Source organism: Ambystoma mexicanum, chromosome 3p (assembly GCF_040938575.1).
Source record: "Ambystoma mexicanum isolate Mex_15411 chromosome 3p, UKY_AmexF1_1, whole genome shotgun sequence".
In the NCBI taxonomy this organism is placed as follows: Eukaryota; Metazoa; Chordata; class Amphibia; order Caudata; family Ambystomatidae; genus Ambystoma; species Ambystoma mexicanum.
In genome coordinates, this window is record NC_090925.1 from 1,222,470,236 (window position 1) to 1,222,489,743 (window position 19,508).

Sequence of the window (19,508 nt, forward strand, 5' to 3'; positions counted from 1 at the left end):
TGGGAGACATGAGTGGGGGCCTGGTGGAGGGTGCCCCTGCACTGCTGGCGGTGGGGGTGATGGGAGACATGAGTGGGGCCCTGGTGGAGGGTGCCCTGCACTGCTGGGGAGTGGGGGTGATGGGAGACATGAGTGGGGGCCTGGTGGAGGGTGCCCCTGGATGCTGGGGGTGGGGGTGCACGGGGACATGAGTGGAGGCCTGGTGGAGCGTGCCCCTGTACTGCTGGCGGGTGGGGGTGGTGGGAGACATGAGTGGGGGCCTGGTGGAGGGTGCCCCTGGATGCTGGGGGTGGGGGTGCACGGGGACATGAGTGGGGGCCTGGTGGAGCATGCCCCTGCACTGCTGGGGGGTGAGGGTGGTGGGAGACATGAGTGGGGGCCTGGTGGAGGGTGCCCCTGGATGCTGGGGGGTGGGGGTGCAGGGGGATATGAGTGGGGGCCTGGTGGAGGGTGACCTGCACTGCTGGGGGGTGGGGGTGTTGGGAGACATGAGTGGGGGCCTGGTGGAGGGTGCCCCTGCACTGCTGGGGGGTGATGGGAGACATGAGTGGGGGCCTGGTGGAGGCTGCCCCTGCACTGCTGGGGGGTGGGGGTGATGGGAGACATGAGTTGGACATGAGTGGGGGCCTGGTGGAGGGTGCCCTGCACTGCTGGGGGGTGGGGGTGATGGGAGACATGAGTGGGGCCCTGGTGGAGGGTGCCCCTGCACTGCTGGAGGGTGGGGGTGATGGGAGACATGTGTGGGGGCCTGGTGGAGGGTGCCCCTGGGGGCTGGGAGTGCAGGGGGACATGCGTTGGTAGGCAGTAGTACAAGGTGACATGTGGGTTGGCTGGTGGGCATGGGCATGGTGGATGGGCTGCCTGCGGGACATGTGCAGGTGTGGGCCGCCTGCAGGGGCTGTGGAGGGTGTAGAGGGAACACCTGGGAGGACCCACACGTGCAATTCACGTGTGGTGCTCCCCGCGCACCCCTGGAATACACGTACCCTGATGGAATTGCATGTGTTACTTCCTGGGCACCCCTGAAATACACGTACCCTGATAGAATTGCGTGTGATACTTCCTGCACACCCCTGGAATACACGTACCCTGCTGCCACGTACCCTGATGGAATCGCGTGTGATACTTCCCGCGTGCCCCTGAAATGCACGTACCGTGCTGTTTTTGCGTGTGATACTTCACGCGCACCCCTGGAATACACGTGCCCTGATGGAATCGCGTGTGTTACTTCCCACTCACCCCTGAAATACACGTACCCTGCTGCTTTTGCGTGTGATACTTCCTGCGCACCCCTGGAATACACGTACCCTGCTGCTTTTGCGTGTGATACTTCCCGCGCACCCCTGGAATACACGTACCCTGATGGAATCGCGTGTGATACTTCCTGCGCACCCCTGAAATACACGTACACTGCTGTTTTTGCGTGTGATACTTCCCGCGCACCCCGGGAATACACGTGCCCTGATGGAATCGCGTGTGTTACTTCCCACGCACCCCTGATGTACACATACCCAGCACAATTGCGTTCGAAACTTCCCGCGAACCACTGAAATACACGTTCCCCGCTTGGCGTTTGCTGTTTGGCAGCCCTGTGAACTGGTCCAGGGTTAGCGCAGCCCTTTGCGATGATTTGGGAATTTTGAAGGCTTTTCCTTGCGCGAGGGTGTTCTTGGGGGCGTAACTGGCTCTGCTGCAGGGTCGCTGCGCCACTCTGCGCCACGGCTGGTTTCGGAGGCTAAAATCCATGAATACGCTGTGCGATGAAAAGGATTTTTTCGCACACGGATGGCGCAGTGTATCGCACGGGGACACTGTGCGCCAGCCGCGTGCGACACTTTTGTGCGAATTTCTATGAATTACCCTGTCAGTTTTTTCATCATTGAGATAAAGTCCATGGTGTGCCATCCACGCTTGTATTACTGCGTATATTTCATTGAGGGTTTTGCTATCAGTTTCATAGTCGCCAGAGATAGGAATGAGTATCTGGATGTCATCCGCATAATTAGTATACGTGACACCCAGATAGTCAAGGATATCGAAAAGGGGCTTCGTAAATACATTATAGAGCATTGGGGACACGCAAGAGCCTTGCGGGACACCACACGGGACTGGTGAGGGTTCAGCCGAGTCAGTATGAGAAAAGACCCTCATGGTTCTGTTAGCCAAGAAGGAGCTGATCCAGGCAGTGGCTGCGTCGGAAAAGTGATCTGCAGATTTCAGGTGGTGGCAAAGCGTTTGGTGGTTGACCAAGTCAAAAGCTGCTGACAGATCAAGCAATAAGAGCAGTACTAGTTTGCCATTGTCTTTTAAAATTTTAATCTGAGTAGTGAGATCTATTAGGGCAGTTTCCATGCCATGTCTAGGTTGGAAGCCGGATTGCCTTAGTCCCAGAAGATTGTTTGTTTCTAGATAAGCCTGTATTTGCAGGTAGGCTGCTCTATCTAGTATCTTTAGTAAGAAGGGTACAGTTGTTATCGGCCTATAGTTAGACGGGTTGGCTGGGTCAAGAGTGGGTTTTTTGATTAGTGGGATGACCCAGGCATCTTTTAGGTTATCAGGCACTACTCCCGTTTTGAAGGAGGCGTTGATAAGGTTAATAATGAATGGTGCCAGTTCATGAGCTGCTGCTTTGATAATCGGAGCAGGACAAGCGTCGCCTTGGCAATTCGATGGTTTAAGTTTCCTAATGATGTTTTCTACTTCCCAAATTGAGAGGGGTGAGAAACTAAATGGTTTACATGTTGGCTCAAAGGTAGGTGACTTGTTAGGCAGTTGTTTGTGATCAGGGTCAGCGAGTAACATGTCTTTTTTCGCATTGATTTTAGATTGTAAACATGCTATTTTATCTAGAAGTGCCTTCTGGATGTTGCTGCACCATAGTGCATCTGTGACACATTTATCAATAGGGGCAATCGAGGATTCTAATTCTTTTAGAATCTTAAAAAGTTCTTTTGTGTTAGATTACGCTTGTTCAATCCTTTTGTTATAGGTGTCTTTTTTGGCAAGTATAATAGCTTGTTTATAGCTAGAAGTTGCTAGAATTAGTTCATTTTTATTATTTACTGAAGGGCACTTTTTCCAACGTGCTTCTACAGTTCTCTTAGTTTTACATAGTTCTCTAAGATGCGGCGTGAACCATGTATTCAGGTGACGTTGTGGTTTAGGTTTCCGCAATTTTAGGGGGGCGATGGTATTCAAGGCTTTCAGTATTGCCTGATTGTAAATGTCTGCTAAAACTGTGGGGTCGGAGGTGGCCACGTTGTCAAGAAGGGGAAGTAATAGTGGTAGGAGTTTATCTGGTGTAATGTCTTTCATATTTCTAGTGCGGGTGGCTGGAGCAATGATAGGAGCAGGATGTTGTGTATTGGCTTTGATGGAAAAGGTTATTTTATGATGATCCGACCAAATACATGGATCATTGGATAGAAGATCGATCGAGCAGTTAAGGTCGGTGAGCCAGTCCAATGTTCTTCCTTTGATATGTGTGGGCTCATGAATAATATGGGTATGACCCAAGTTTGATACGGCGTTAGCTAGATCACGGGCATTATTATTCGTGGGGCCATTAAAACCAAGGTTGAAGTCCCCTAGTAGGATAGTTTGTGAATTAGGTTTAGTGTTGGTGGATACAAGGGATACAATATCCTCTATGAATGAGGAAATGGGTCCTGGTGGTCGGTAGATAAGGTGCACTGTTGCTGTGTGGTTAGGTGATAGTGGCAGTTTGATGGACAGGGATTCGGCAGAGGGAATTTGAGCATCCTGAATGACTCTAATGTCGTAGGTGTTTCTGAAGATGAGGGCAAGTCCGCCTCCCTTCACTTGGTTGGTGTTTCTATTGCATCTTATGATAGCATAGTCATTGGTAAAGCAAGGGCCAGAGATGGTCCAGAGGCTGCATTAAGCCAGGTTTCCGTAACTGCGAGGAGATCAAGCTTTTCATGAGTTATGAAGTCAGCGATGTCCAGTGCGTGGGCGGATAGGGACCTAGCATTCACCAAGGCTGCTCTGATGAATGTGTCTTTTGCAGGAGTTTTTTGCGATGGTAGAGATGGGCCATGTATGGTGATGGGGGCTAGCTTGCTGTCTAAATCAGTGGCCAGATTAGCTAGAGTATTGTTCTTGCGCCGAAGTTTGTTGCTCTTGTGGGCGTGTGGTTGGGGGTTTTTGAATCGCAATTGTGCTCCTAGTCTGGAGTTTCTAATTGAGATGCTTGGGTGGTGAGAGCATGGTAAGGTTGGGGCGTAGTTGTTAGTGATGTTGTTACAGGATAGGGATGAGCTATTATAAAGCTTCAAGTATGGACGTTGTTTTAGTGGGGTGGTTCTAGAATTGAGTCTGAGGTTTCTATTAGTAATAGCGCAAGGTTGATTGGGAGTTGGTCTGGTAGCAAAGTGGTGTATCCAGAGTGCTGGATCATCCAAGTAAGGGTTGGCAGTGTCCATAGTAGTAGTCCACAAGGTGTAGGTAATAGCTAACTTAGGTGTGCTAGTGTGTGTGTGTTGGTTAGTATGTAGGTAGGGCTGGTCTGTCCAACATCTAGTGTAAATGTACATTAGGTGGAGGAGTGTGGTCAGGCACCAATACATAATGGAAGTAAGCTAAGCCAGTGGGCAGGGATGGAGGACTCAGAGTGTGTAGTGAGTACTATGTCTGAATGCAAGGCTAGTGGCACAGGCAGTACATAAGTTCAATTGAGAACACGTAGTTCAGGTTAGGCAGACTGGCAGGTGTGATGGCTAACCTTAATTCATTTAAATACAAGAAGTGACACAAACGTGACCGTATGTAAAATGTCACATCAGGTGACAACAGTTGGCTACCAATACATAGAACGGCACATGAGTTATGTTAGATGTAAGTTGGCAGAGAGTGTGAGTGCGGCTAAGCATACAGGCAGCAAGCATATAGGCAATGATGGCAAAGTATTGCAGTAATTAAGCATAGCGCATGGAGACGGTTCAGGCAGTTACTGGCACTTAGTGGATTAATCTACAGAATGTGGTCGAGTAGATGAAGTGGAGCATGGGTGCCGTGAGTGCTGGGCGAGCAGGGGAGTCGCAAGAACAAACAAAGTCACATGCTTCTATGTCACCAATGTAATCAACAGTTATGTGCACAGCCAGCCAGCAAGAGCAGTGAGGGTGCGCATGTAATGGAGACAATAGTGAGGACATATAATTGTCGCGCATAAGTAATTACCAGCTATCAGTCATCGCTATCATCGGGACGGCGGCAGAGCTGATGCGGGAGGTTGGCTAGAGGTTGGCGCTCAGGCGGTGAGCAGTATCAGGGTGCCCAGAAGCTAGGAAGGCGCAAACGTGCAGGGCAATTGGGCGTTGGTAGATGCGCATAGATTGGAGCAAGGGGGAGCGGGCAATTACAGTAGGGTGGATCATCAAGCACAGATACAACATGCAGTGAGGCGCGGGAGATAACTCGTGTAAGCACTTTCAGTCCCATAAGTAATGGACTGAGAAAAATCATCCTCAAAAATTGGAATTTTGTTTAAACCTCCGAGTTCAACCCTACAACACCAAGATTTGCCTTCAAAAGACAAAGAAACCTCAATGATATCCTGGTCCAGACACACCCCGTGAAAGATCAAGACCACATGAGCAGGGAACTTTGTGGGGCTTACCGCTAGTTACAGGCCACTTCAAATGCGAACAACCAAATGGGTAGTATACGGCATAAAGTGCCCTTGCAACCTTGTTTACAAAGGGAAAACCAAACGCCAAATATGGCAGAGAATTTGCAAGCACCACTCGTGCATAAAAAACAAGGTTGAGAATAAACCTTTAGTGGCACATTTGGTGCTACATCAACACACACATACAGAAATGTTCTGGTTTGTCATCCAGGTAATTAAGCCAACTAATAGAGGCAGCAATCGTGAGCTGTCGTTATCTAAATGTGAACAACGCTGGATATATAGCCTAGATACGGTGAGACATGGTTTAAATTCTTCAATAGAGTGGAACATCCTATGGTGTACTGGATATCATAACATAAATTCATCACAGATGCATAGATATCTAATGACATATCATTATCAGCTCTTTCATCTCATGTAAAGCACTGATCAGGATATATGATGTTGTGCACAATCATACATGTCACAAAGTGAATATTGTTTTGAAATAAATGAAGACGTGTCCCTTATGAGAGGAGACTGTATTCATTTATTTCATTTTTTTTGACTTTCTCAATTGAGAAAAAGAAACGTAGGTATCATAACAAAGCCTGTCTCAAAAATCTCACAATAAGCAGAGACGCGTAAAAGATACGCCAGATTTGAACAAGTGGACCATATGTGTGTCCAAACAAACAATCTATTTTCTTTGTGTAATTTCAACATCACAATTTGACACCACTACAAGATGGCTTTTTTGCCCTATACAACAGGAAAGAAAACATGATGCGTGAACCATGCCACGCCGGTTGGACGTCACGTCACATGACCTAAACGCGTTTCAAAAAGAAAGGCATTTTCTTAAAAAAGCTTTCGATCAATGTGAACACAGAGGAAAGCACCGGAAGCTGCGCCTTATCCGAGACATCTGCCGGTAAGCTGCATATGCCCCGCGTAAGGATTCTAATACTTTAGAAAATGAATGCGCTTTTAAAAGCGACCCAGTATTAATTGAACCACTGCATGGTAAAATGCACCCTGCAAAATCAAGCTATGCCTCGTGTAAGTTTGGCTTGTTTATTCAATGACAACTCTGACACTCTGTTCTTTTTCTCCCTATAGCAAAGGCAAGGTGAATAAGAAAATGCTTAAGAGAGTGCACACTAAACTATTGCCTACAGCAAAGACAAGTTGAATAAGAACACGCGTAAAGAGACTGCGCACTAAACTAAAGACTGCTTGTTGAAAAGTAAGGGCTTTTCCTCTTTTCTTTATTCTGTTTCGCTTAAATATGCTAAGTATGAAACAAATAACATCAAATCATAAATAAATCTACCTCAAAAAAAATAGTTTAAGAAAAGTGACCCAAAAACAAAAAGAATGTTGATTTTCGCCCATCATAAGAATTGCCGATCAATTATATTGAGGTTCTCTGGATATCTTCTTTTTCAGAGGCAAAGCACCGCCTCTAGACCTAGATGAGCCCGCCAAAACAACTGAATCTTGAGAAATATACCACAAGAAATCAGGTAAATCATTTTCAAAAATTCTAAAATGATGAGATGAATTGCACGAATGATAGCTGAAAATGCAGGATAAAACGTAATCACGCCTTCGGTTATATGATACCAAGGTAGATGCTCCCATCTCGGAATATTTCAACTTCTAACAATTGCTGAAATATTAATGTGCTCACGCCCTCACTCTCTGTGTAAGTATAACACTGGTGACATAGTTTTTTATAAAGTTTTTATTAATAAGCTATGATTAATATAATGCTGTTCATGAATTATTTAACCTGATTTTGATACCTGCACTTTTTCTGTGTTATTCGTAGTATAACTACTCATCCAATACGAAAGGGTTGTACAAGATTAATGCATCAACAAAAGAAATGATCCTGCCCTGAAGGCTAAGCAAATCATTTAGAAAAAGACACTAGAGATAGTGTCCAATAGACAATATGACCGAAAGATGTCAACTATCTATAAGACCATTAATTAGAAAGTCTTCTGTGTGTTCCGAGATCAAGTTAGGTTTCTCTGAGGCTAAACCTGTGTGTGTTTACTGATTGAAAATACTGATGGGAAAAGATCTGTCATTAATGACTCTTCTAGAAAGAAATCCGAGAGCAATTTGACTGTTGAATATACATCAATGGTATTTGTCGTGATACACAAAAGTGACCATTTGCCAATCAGGGCTTTAGATGACAACATTAGCCGCTGAAAGCCAATAGTTTATTCAAAGTATGTGCTAAATGCTGACAGTAATCTGTTGTAGCACCTCCATTACGCAGTAGTGAGCTACAAGGAATATGCAGGCCTAGTAGGGGTGGTAGGTCACATTATGCATTGTAGATAGACAGGCAGGGCGGAGGCCCCAGTTCTGTAGCTAATAGAGACATTATTGGAGTGTTTTGAGCATTATGGCACCTATATAGCGCTTAGATAGCCAATCTTAAGCGCTATGGACCCTAAGCTATGAGTGCATGCCTTTTAGAGCTTGCTCACATGGGGTTAATTCATCTTGGCTTCTCTTAGAATATTCTGCCTTTCTAACTGTAGCCCTGCATGGCTTCGTAAACAAATCCTGTTTCCCTGAGAAGGCCTGGTACGGCCTTGCCCACACGCTGATAAGGACATTCCAGTGCTTTCACAGAGAGGGCTCCAAGGGAGGGGTAGGAGCGAGCAGGGAGCATCTCAGAGAGAGTTGGGTTTTTCCATGAGCAAGCCTATATTTTGCACAGGGAAAGTTCTGGAACTGTGCGTCATGGACTGACAGCACGAGATTACAAAAATGCATGCCCACATGGATCAGGTGGGAGATCGATCCGTGGACTTGGTTCTAGCAAGATCGAGTGTCCAGAACCTGATGCTCTGTCGGCACCCTGCAGCGCTGTCATCTGAGCAGGGCTGGCAACAGCTAGGTTATGAGGGCCAGGGTCTCCCAGCGCTGATTGAAGGGGCGTAAGACTGTGTTTCTCTATGTTTCTCTTAGTTCTGTTTCTCTATATTTTGTATTTCTCTAAGTTTTGTGTTTTGTAATCTTCTCTAACTTGAATCCCAGGGTGCTGCTAAATTTTACTGTTAATGCTTTTTTCTAATAAATGGTAAACATTCTGAAGGTGTCATTTGTCACTAGCATGAGTTCACTGCTCGGCACATTAGAACCTGTATTTTGGGCTGATTTGGGTAATTTTTGCTCTCAAGGGCTGGTCCCGAGGAAGACTTTCCCCATTTCAAGACATTTGGTGGCAGCAGTGGGATTTGTGCAGAGCAGTGCCTTGCTGTGAAATGACAAATTGTGCGAGAGAACACAGTGCAGAGTGAGGAGCAGGCTGTCGCATTTCCTTGGTGGTCTCACTGCAGCTATGAGACATCAAATAGACAGCACTTTTGTATTGGCTTGCCGCGGCCGATAGCTTGTGTGGTTAAGACTTTCCCCTTCAGTAAATAAGTTGTGGCTGACTTACTGCTTGGGAACGGACCCAGGGAGCACAGGGCGATAAACAAGCAGGAAATGGCTATGTTTAAAGCGCTCCGATGAATGGTGAAGAAAGATTTATGTTCAATTAGGAAAGAATTTTTTTCATGCGGTTTCCACAGTTAAAGTTGTAATTTGGACTGTAAAGTGAGACGGAGTTCTCACTCTATTTTGTCATGAAGGCAGGAAAATAGTTGCGAGGATTTGAAATGCAAATTGTGAATAGTGATTTAAACATTGTGATCCAGCCCCAGTGTGCTAGCGAGTGGGGGGCTGTAATGTAAGGAGGCGAAGGTTCACTTTATAAATTTATGCTTTTGAAGTGTTGACATTCCTGAAGATAACGTGGGAATGAGCGGAGTTTAGGAGAAAGAGTAACATCTGTGTTGAGAGCCTAAAGGGTTTGTTTTTTGGCAACTGTAAATTCCGTGTACTGGTGGGGCATTCTGTTTAAGGAAACACACTAAAATGGCTACATTGCATTTTAGCTGTGCCATGCTTACAATGGGTGAGAGACTCACTTAAAAAAGAAAGTGAGTGAATGGCATTTGAATTTTCGATTTTTGTGCATTGATTTGAAATTGCAGAATTAGTTTGCAATGGTTTGGGGGAAAATACAATTTATATTTTCTAAACTGCCCCTAAATTGCCCCTAGAGTATGTGACTGTTCCCACGCTATGCCATGGATTAAAGTACTGTTGCTATTAAGTGATGTATGTTTTGGAAATAGTGACCTGTTGACTGTGATACATGGTGAAAAATGTTGTTGACAAATTAACAGCCCACAAGCAATATAGAGTGTGGGTTGCTCTTGCAGAAAATGTGCAGGGAGCTGCACTACACATGACATGTTTTAAATGCACTGAAATAATTGGTTACATTCTGGCAATGGTACAACAGAATGAAAAATCTGTGTGTGATAAGACAGCTCAAAGATTCAGTGGGTTGCGGGCTCTTTTGAAAGATCGCACATTGCATTGGAGTGAGTTTGTGAAGCCAAACTACAAAGTCACCAGAAAGAAACATGATTTTACATGGGACATTGATCAGTAGCCTGCTTTTAAACAGGCTAAAAGACACTTTGCAGATTTTCAGAATTACATGGAGTTGAATCTGATGACAAGAAAAAGTGCCTCTTTTGAAAATAAGAGTCTTGCTGTGCAGAGCTTGTGCCTTGAAGATAACTTGCACTGTCTTGGGCGAGGTGCCCAAAAAAAAAACTGTTGGAGGAAGGCAGGAAAGCAGAATGCCGCGCTCCTGTTCAGTAAAATGGTGTTTACAGAAGCTGGCAGATATGGGAATTTTTCTGAGTTGCTAAAGCAGTGCAGAAAACAGTTAATCTGGGTGAACTGTCTGAAACGAGTGCCTTCCATTGAAGCTGCCCCAGCTTATGAGTTATAGGCAAAGAGACAAGCTTGCTGTGTGCGTATGGCGCTGCCATGTGCACAGGAAAGATAAACAATGACATTCCCGCATTCCATCCCCTGTGAGAGACACCGTCAGTGTGAGCAAAGACAGAGGTGGGGCTGGAAAGCCAGAATGCTGAAACTGAACTGAAGGCAATAATTGCCGTGAATGAGAAGATGAAAAAGAGCGCAATCTACCTTACACATGCTGATGTACGCATGCTTTCTGACACTGGCATGCAATAACAGAGCTGATCAGAAGTAAAGAATTAACCCAGTATCAACACTGCAAGGAAAAGAAATGCTGCATGCAGATGGCAGGCTGGGCGCATCGCGCATCTGAACATTTGGGGGAAACTGTGCATCTGTGAATGGGCTAAGAAAACACAGCTGCCCATTTCAAGAGACATTGCCGTGCAAGCTGCATCCCTGTGCCCCATGTGATATGAAGTGAAGAGACATTGCCGTGCAAGCTGCATCCCAGTGCTCCATGTGATGTTAACTGAAGTAAAGCGCTGTGCACTGGAGAAGAAACCTCTAGGCGCTTTAAGAAGTGAAAATACACAACTGGCAAAAATGCAAGCTACATTGCCAGGGCTGGAGTAACTGACAAAGACATTATAGCGTTCCAGATGGAAGCAAAACTGACAAAGGTAGTCGTTTTGCAAGAAACAACATGCAGAACTGAGTATAACATGAACACTGCACATTAGCCATGATCCAGAAGCCTCACGGCTTAGTGCAAGAATGAATGATTTGTTGAAGCAAATAAAGAAACTGACTTAGACTATCGCACTCAAAGGTGTGGCCCAAGAAATCAGTAGACACCCTTTGGGAAAATGACAAGTGGAAAACCAGAGGCTTGAAAGACACTAGCTGTATGGAGAAAAATAAACAAAGCTGCTTGTGCAACTGCAGGTGGTATTGGACTAAAGGACCTTACCTATGAAATATGGAGTGATGCCACTTTGAAAAAATGGAGTGATGCCAGCAGGGCAACCTAATTCAAGATCATGAAACACTGGAAGCAAGTTGGCGCCTGGCATTCGTGATCGCTTTGGTGACAAAGAAAAGCATTGATCCATTGAGAAGTGCGACCTGGGTACTTATTATATGGCATTTGTAAAATCACAGATCAGTCTGAAGTACCATTGACCAACCATGATCGCATTGCACAAATGAGTTTGTGATTAGGCAATTACACGCCGTATGGTTGAGTGTAAATAATCCCCCACTAACACACAGAAGGGTGACAAATAATTGCAGTAGCAATGATAAAGTGTGTAGTTACCTGATGAGACTTCTGAAGGTGGGGGTGGTGTTAAGGGAAGGGGTGGATAACACTGATATTGTAGTTTTGATGACATCCTAACGGGGATAACAATGATATTGTACTTTTGGTGAAATCCTAACATTTCTGTTTGTATTTTGCCTAGGCAAAAAACCAAGACAGTTGCGTGCCATGATTGGGGTAGATGTGTGCAATTTGCGGGTGACACTGATCAGTCAAGCAGACGCATTCTCAGAGAAAGCTGGTCACTGCGAGATGATATGTGAACCTTGAACCTGTCCTGCACCGCACTCAATGCTGCTAAAGTGCGTGACACGTGAGGACATTTGTTCTGCAACCTGCGAGAAGTGTCCAACAGAGTAATAACTTTTGCTGAACTGGCACGGAGCAGACTTGGCTAGTTATCAAACATTTGATGCTGCACATTCAAATGATGCAGTTGCTGGAAATAACCTGGTTGATAAGTTTTGCCTTTCTTGTTTAAAGGACTGCGGACAAAGCAACCGTAATTGGTTGTGGACTGGGACATCATGCACCACAAACAGCTGTGTGACACAGCACTTGAATGCTAACACATTGAAAATGGTTTTCAAATGCATTTTTGAGATGAATCTGAAAAAACGAAATGTTTTGCTCTTCCAACTTAATTGCTTTAACCAGAGATGTTTTTCCTTTTCTAAAACTACTATGTTGCACGTAGCCAGGAAAATGATTTCTGAATTGTTAGGGCAGCAGGATTATGCAAGCAGGAGCGTAATATTTTTTAGATAAAATGAGTGCTCACACCAAAGTTAGCTATGCTTAGATTAAGGTTCTTAATTTGAAGAAATGCTGCCGAGTATATGAGCTCTAATTTGAGATGGTAACCTTTGAAACACTGGATACTTTTACAGCCAGCCTTAAGGCGGGTAAATGAAACCATGACTTACTTGATACTTGATTTTATGACACAGTGTGTGACACGGTTTTTGTTAAACCAACCAGTTTTATGTTTCTGTGGGGACGGCTGTCTCCAGCACACTAATGCAAAGAGTGACCTTTTGATTGTAGACATTCAGAGTAATTCATTAGAAAAGCGCTACAAATGAGTATCCACATGGAATTGCTAACGTACTGGCCTGGCACATTGTCGGGCATCTTTTGTCACTGACTCATATGACTGGTACTTATGAAATCCTAGGCCCAAATGTTTCAGTGAATGGATCCAACAATTTGTCTGATGTTTCATGTTTTTTCTGACCAAAGAACTGCAGCGAGTATTCTCGCCAAGATTTTATGGACTATAACTTGACTAAATGCATTTCATACAATTGTACGATGAAACAGCCACTGCCGGATGGTAGTATGGTGTTTGTATCTAAAACTAATATTGTATATGGTAGGCATCCCACTTGGAGAGGGTATTCTCCAAGTCACACAAGGTAGAACCTGTGAACATGCTAGATTTTCCAGTAGTAAGGCAACATTTAAATTGTGGGCTGGTAATGCACACCTCTATTATTACAGTGATACACTTAGACATAGATTTATCACGAGGCAATGTTTCCTTAGTACTACCAACCTGCTACAAATAGAGTCTATTTCTACGGCCCATCACCAGAGTGCGCGTAGCTAGGGAGCTAGATTCATTAATTGCGGGAGCAGCGGGGGGTAACAGGAGCTTTAAATGATTTTGACATAGAAACTGTGCGCAATGAGCTAGCCACTATGGGTTCTGATGCCAGCTCTGCTACAAAACCTCTGGCTTAGTGGGATCCATTGATAAGCCCAACACTGCTACAAGTATTGGCCACCACTGCAGATGGCAAAACTTTAGCTATGAAGACATTTTTTCTGCCATAGGCAGGTCAACAAGACTGCTAAATGCACACGATGCATTTTATGGCAAACATTGTTAAATCAGCAGGTGTTGGCTTTTCGCTCCGAGTGGGGGCGACCATCCTCAACCCACTGGCACACAGGGCTACAGTTACCAGCAAACATATGGATTAAACCGCTTGCTTTTGATTGCATGAATAACACATGCCATGCTTTAATGCAAATTAGTAGAATTGTTTTTATTTAGATAACCTGGTGCCCATGGGTTCACCTTGCTCATGAAATTAGATGGTTATTGGTTGGGTTCCACATACATGGGGGAAGTGTCTAATCACACAGCCCATAGTCACGTCTGAATCCCCTGGGATCAGGGGGAAGGGGTAGGCCCTTAGAGTGGGAGAATGCCAGGTTTAGAATTGGTAACCATACATAAATGCAATAGTGCATTGTAGATTAGACTACATCGGATTGCCATGATATTCTAACTGCATGCTGCTTTTTAACTGACAATCAGTTATACGATAATTATTTAGGTATTTTTGTGTAGGCCAGGTTTTGGTTAGAGTAAATGTCCATGTTCACTTTGTGTAGGTATTTTTGTGTAGGCCAGGTTTTGGCAAGGGTATATGTCACTGTTCACTTTGTGTACATTTTTGTTTAGGTAGTGTTTTTACTAACCTTGCATGCCACGCTGACTAACCGCTAAAAGATAGCTTGCTTAAACCTCTTGCAAAGCCCCAAGGTATTTCACAACCTCATTTATCACTGCACTACATACTATGTTGATGGGTATTAGCCAGCATTGTCGCCCACACTTTGAAAAGGGGTGGAATGTCGTGATACACAAAAGTGACAATTTGCCAATCAGGGCTTTAGATGACAGCATTAGCCGCTGAAAGCCAATAGTTTATTCAAAGTATGTGCTAAATGCTGACAGTAATCTGTTGTAGCACCTCCATTACACAGTAGTGAGCTACAAGGAATATGCAGGCCTAGTAGAGGCGGTAGGTCACATTATGCATTGTAGATAGACAGGCAGGGCGGAGGCCCAAGTTCTGTAGCTAATAGAGACATTATTGGAGTGTTTGGAGCATTATGGCACCTATATAGCGCTTAGATAGCCAATCTTAAGCGCTATGGACACTAAGCTATGAGTGCATGCCTTTTAGATCTTGCTCACATGGGGTTAATTCATCTCGGCTTCTCTTAGAATATTCTGCCTTTCTAACTGTAGCCCTGCATGGCTTCGTAACCAAATCCTGTTTCCCTGAGAAGGCCTGGTACGGCCTTGCCCACACGCTGATAAGGACATTCCAGTGCTTTCGCAGAGAGGGCTCCAAGGAAGGGGAAGGAGCGAGCAGGGAGCATCTCAGAGAGAGTTGGGTTTTTCCATGAGCAAGCCTATATTTTGCACAGGGAAAGTTCTGGAACTGTGCATCATGGACTGACAGCACGAGATTACAAAAATGCATGCCCACATGGATCAGGTGGGAGATCGATCCGTGGACTTGGTTCGAGCAAGATCGAGTGTCCGGAACCTGATGCTCTGTCGGCACCCTGCAGCGCTGTCATTCTGAGTGGGGCTGGCAACAGCTAGCTTATGAGGGCCAGGGTCTCCCAGCGCTGATTGAAGGGGCGTAAGACTGTGTTTCCCTATGTTTCTCTAAGTTCTATGTTTCTCCATATTTTGTATTTCTCTAAGTTTTGTGTTTTGTAATCTTCTCTAACTTGAATCACAAGGTGCTGCTAAACTTTACTGTTAATGCTTTTTTCTAATAAATGGTAAACATTTTGAAGGTGTCATTTGTCACTAGCATGAGTTCACTGCTCGGCACAATAGAACCTGTATTTTGGGCTGATTTGGGTAATTTTTGCTCTCAAGGGCTGGTCCCGAGGAAGATTTTCCCCTTTTCAAGACAGTATTGGTGATGAATTACAGCACAACAACAGAACAGCCACCCAATAACCCCATTGTGCTTGATTTTGTTTTGAGTCTCAGTATTTGTGAATCTTATCATGTTTGATGTTATATATGTATTGATGTATAATAAAGTCTACTTTTCTATACATATAACCAACCTTACATCTCGTGGCGTAGATCATTTTACATCAGGTGACAACAGTTGGCTACCAATACATAGAACGGCACATGAGTTATGTTAGATGTAAGTTGGCAGAGAGTGTGAGTGCGGCTAAGCATACAGGCAGCGAGCATGTAGGCAATGATGGCAAAGTATTGCAGTAATTAAGCATAGCGCATGGAGACGGTTCAGGCAGTTACTGGCACTTAGTGGATTAATCTACAGAATGTGGTCGAGTAGATGAAGTGGAGCATGGGTGCCGTGAGTGCTGGGCGAGCAGGGGAGTCGCAAGAACAAACAAAGTCACATGCTTCTATGTCACCAATGTAATCAACAGTTATGTGCACAGCCAGCCAGCAAGAGCAGTGAGGGTGCGCATGTAATGGAGACAATAGTGAGGACATATAATTGTCGCGCATAAGTAATTACCAGCTATCAGTCATCGCTATCATCGGGACGGCGGCAGAGCTGATGCGGGAGGTTGGCTAGAGGTTGGCGCTCAGGCGGTGAGCAGTATCAGGGTGCCCAGAAGCTAGGAAGGCGCAAACGTGCAGGGCAATTGGGCGTTGGTAGATGCGCATAGATTGGAGCAAGGGGGAGCGGGCAATTACAGTAGGGTGGATCATCAAGCACAGATACAACATGCAGTGAGGCGCGGGAGATAACTCGTGTAAGCACTTTCAGCCCCATAAGTAATGGACTGAGAAAAATCATCCTCAAAAATTGGAATTTTGTTTAAACCTCCGAGTTCAACCCTACAACACCAAGATTTGCCTTCAAAAGACAAAGAAACCTCAATGATATCCTGGTCCAGACACACCCCGTGAAAGATCAAGACCACATGAGCAGGGAACTTTGTGGGGCTTACCGCCAGTTACAGGCCACTTCAAATGCGAACAACCAAATGGGTAGTATACGGCATAAAGTGCCCTTGCAACCTTGTTTACAAAGGGAAAACCAAACGCCAAATATGGCAGAGAATTTGCAAGCACCACTCGTGCATAAAAAACAAGGTTGAGAATAAACCTTTAGTGGCACATTTGGTGCTACATCAACACACACATACAGAAATGTTCTGGTTTGTCATCCAGGTAATTAAGCCAACTAATAGAGGCAGCAATCGTGAGCTGTCGTTATCTAAATGTGAACAACGCTGGATATATAGCCTAGATACGGTGAGACATGGTTTAAATTCTTCAATAGAGTGGAACATCCTATGGTGTACTGGATATCATAACATAAATTCATCACAGATGCATAGATATCTAATGACATATCATTATCAGCTCTTTCATCTCATGTAAAGCACTGATCAGGATATATGATGTTGTGCACAATCATACATGTCACAAAGTGAATATTGTTTTGAAATAAATGAAGACGTGCCCAGGTGGGAGATCGATCCGTGGACTTGGTTCGAGCAAGATCGAGTGTCCGGAACCTGATGCTCTGTCGGCACCCTGCAGCGCTGTCATCTGAGCAGGGCTGGCAACAGCTAGGTTATGAGGGCCAGGGTCTCCCAGCGCTGATTGAAGGGGCGTAAGACTGTGTTTCTCTATGTTTCTCTTGGTTCTGTTTCTCTATATTTTGTATTTCTCTAAGTTTTGTGTTTTGTAATCTTCTCTAACTTGAATCCCAGGGTGCTGCTAAATTTTACTGTTAATGCTTTTTTCTAATAAATGGTAAACATTTTGAAGGTGTCATTTGTCACTAGCATGAGTTCACTGCTCGGCACATTAGAACCTGTATTTTGGGCTGATTTGGGTAATTTTTGCTCTCAAGGGCTGGTCCCGAGGAAGACTTTCCCCATTCCAAGACATTTGGTGGCAGCAGTGGGATTTGTGCAGAGCAGTGCCTTGCTGTGAAATGACAAATTGTGCGAGAGAACACAGTGCAGAGTGAGGAGCAGGCTGTCGCATTTCCTTGGTGGTCTCACTGCAGCTATGAGACATCAAATAGACAGCACTTTTGTATTGGCTTGCCGCGGCCGATAGCTTGTGTGGTTAAGACTTTCCCCTTCAGTAAATAAGTCGTGGCTGACTTACTGCTTGGGAACGGACCCAGGGAGCACAGGGCGATAAACAAGCAGGAAATGGCTATGTTTAAAGCCCTCCGATGAATGGTGAAGAAAGATTTATGTTCAATTAGGAAAGAATTTTTTTCATGCGGTTTCCACAGTTAAAGTTGTAATTTGGACTGTAAAGTGAGACGGAGTTCTCACTCTATTTTGTCATGAGGGCAGGAAAATAGTTATGAGGATTTGACATGCAAATTGTGAATAGTGATTTAAACATTGAGATCCAGCCCCAGTGTGCTAGCGAGTGGGGGGCTGTAATGTAAGGAGGCGAAGGTTCACTTTATAAATTTATGCTTTTGAAGTGTTGACATTCCTGAAGATAACGTGGGAATGAGCGGAGTTTAGGAGAAAGAGTAACATCTGTGTTGAGAGCCTAAAGGGTTTGTTTTTTGGCAACTGTAAATTCCGTGTACTGGTGGGGCATTCTGTTTAAGGAAACACACTAAAATGGCTACATTGCATTTTGGCTGTGCCATGCTTACAATGGGTGAGAGACTCACTTAAAAAAGAAAGTGAGTGAATGGCATTTGAATTTTCGATTTTTGTGTATTGATTTGAAATTGCAGAATTAGTTTGCAATGGTTTGGGGGAAAATACAATTTATATTTTCTAAACTGCCCCTAAATTGCCCCTAGAGTATGTGACTGTTCCCACGCTATGCCATGGATTAAAGTACTGTTGCTATTAAGTGATGTATGTTTTGGAAATAGTGACCTGTTGACTGTGATACATGGTGAAAAATGTTGTTGACAAATTAACAGCCCACAAGCAATATAGAGTGTGGGTTGCTCTTGCAGAAAACGTGCAGGGAGCTGCACTACACATGACATGTTTTAAATGCACTGAAATAATTGGTTACATTCTGGCAATGGTACAACAGAATGAAAAATCTGTGTGTGATAAGACAGCTCAAAGATTCAGTGGGTTGCGGGCTCTTTTGAAAGATCGCACATTGCATTGGAGTGAGTTTGTGAAGCCAAACTACAAAGTCACCAGAAAGAAACATGATTTTACATGGGACATTGATCAGTAGCCTGCTTTTAAACAGGCTAAAAGACACTTTGCAGATTTTCAGAATTACATGGAGTTGAATCTGATGACAAGAAAAAGTGCCTCTTTTGAAATTAAGAGTCTTGCTGTGCAGAGCTTGTGCCTTGAAGATAACTTGCACTGTCTTGGGCGAGGTGCACAAAAAAAAACTGTTGGAGGAAGGCAGGAAAGCAGAATGCCGCGCTCCTGTTCAGTAAAATGGTGTTTACAGAAGCTGGCAGGTATGGGAGTTTTTCTGAGTTGCTAAAGCAGTGCAGAAAACAGTTAATCTGGGTGAACTGTCTGAAACGAGTGCCTTCCATTGAAGCTGCCCCAGCTTATGAGTTATAGGCAAAGAGACAAGCTTGCTGTGTGCGTATGGCGCTGCCATGTGCACAGGAAAGATAAACAATGACATTCCCGCATTCCATCCCCTGTGAGAGACACCGTCAGTGTGAGCAAAGACAGAGGTGGGGCTGGAAAGCCAGAATGCTGAAACTGAACTGAAGGCAATAATTGCCGTGAATGAGAAGATGAAAAAGAGCGCAATCTACCTTACACATGCTGATGTACGCATGCTTTCTGACACTGGCATGCAATAACAGAGCTGATCAGAAGTAAAGAATTAACCCAGTATCAACACTGCAAGGAAAAGAAATGCTGCATGCAGATGGCAGGCTGGGC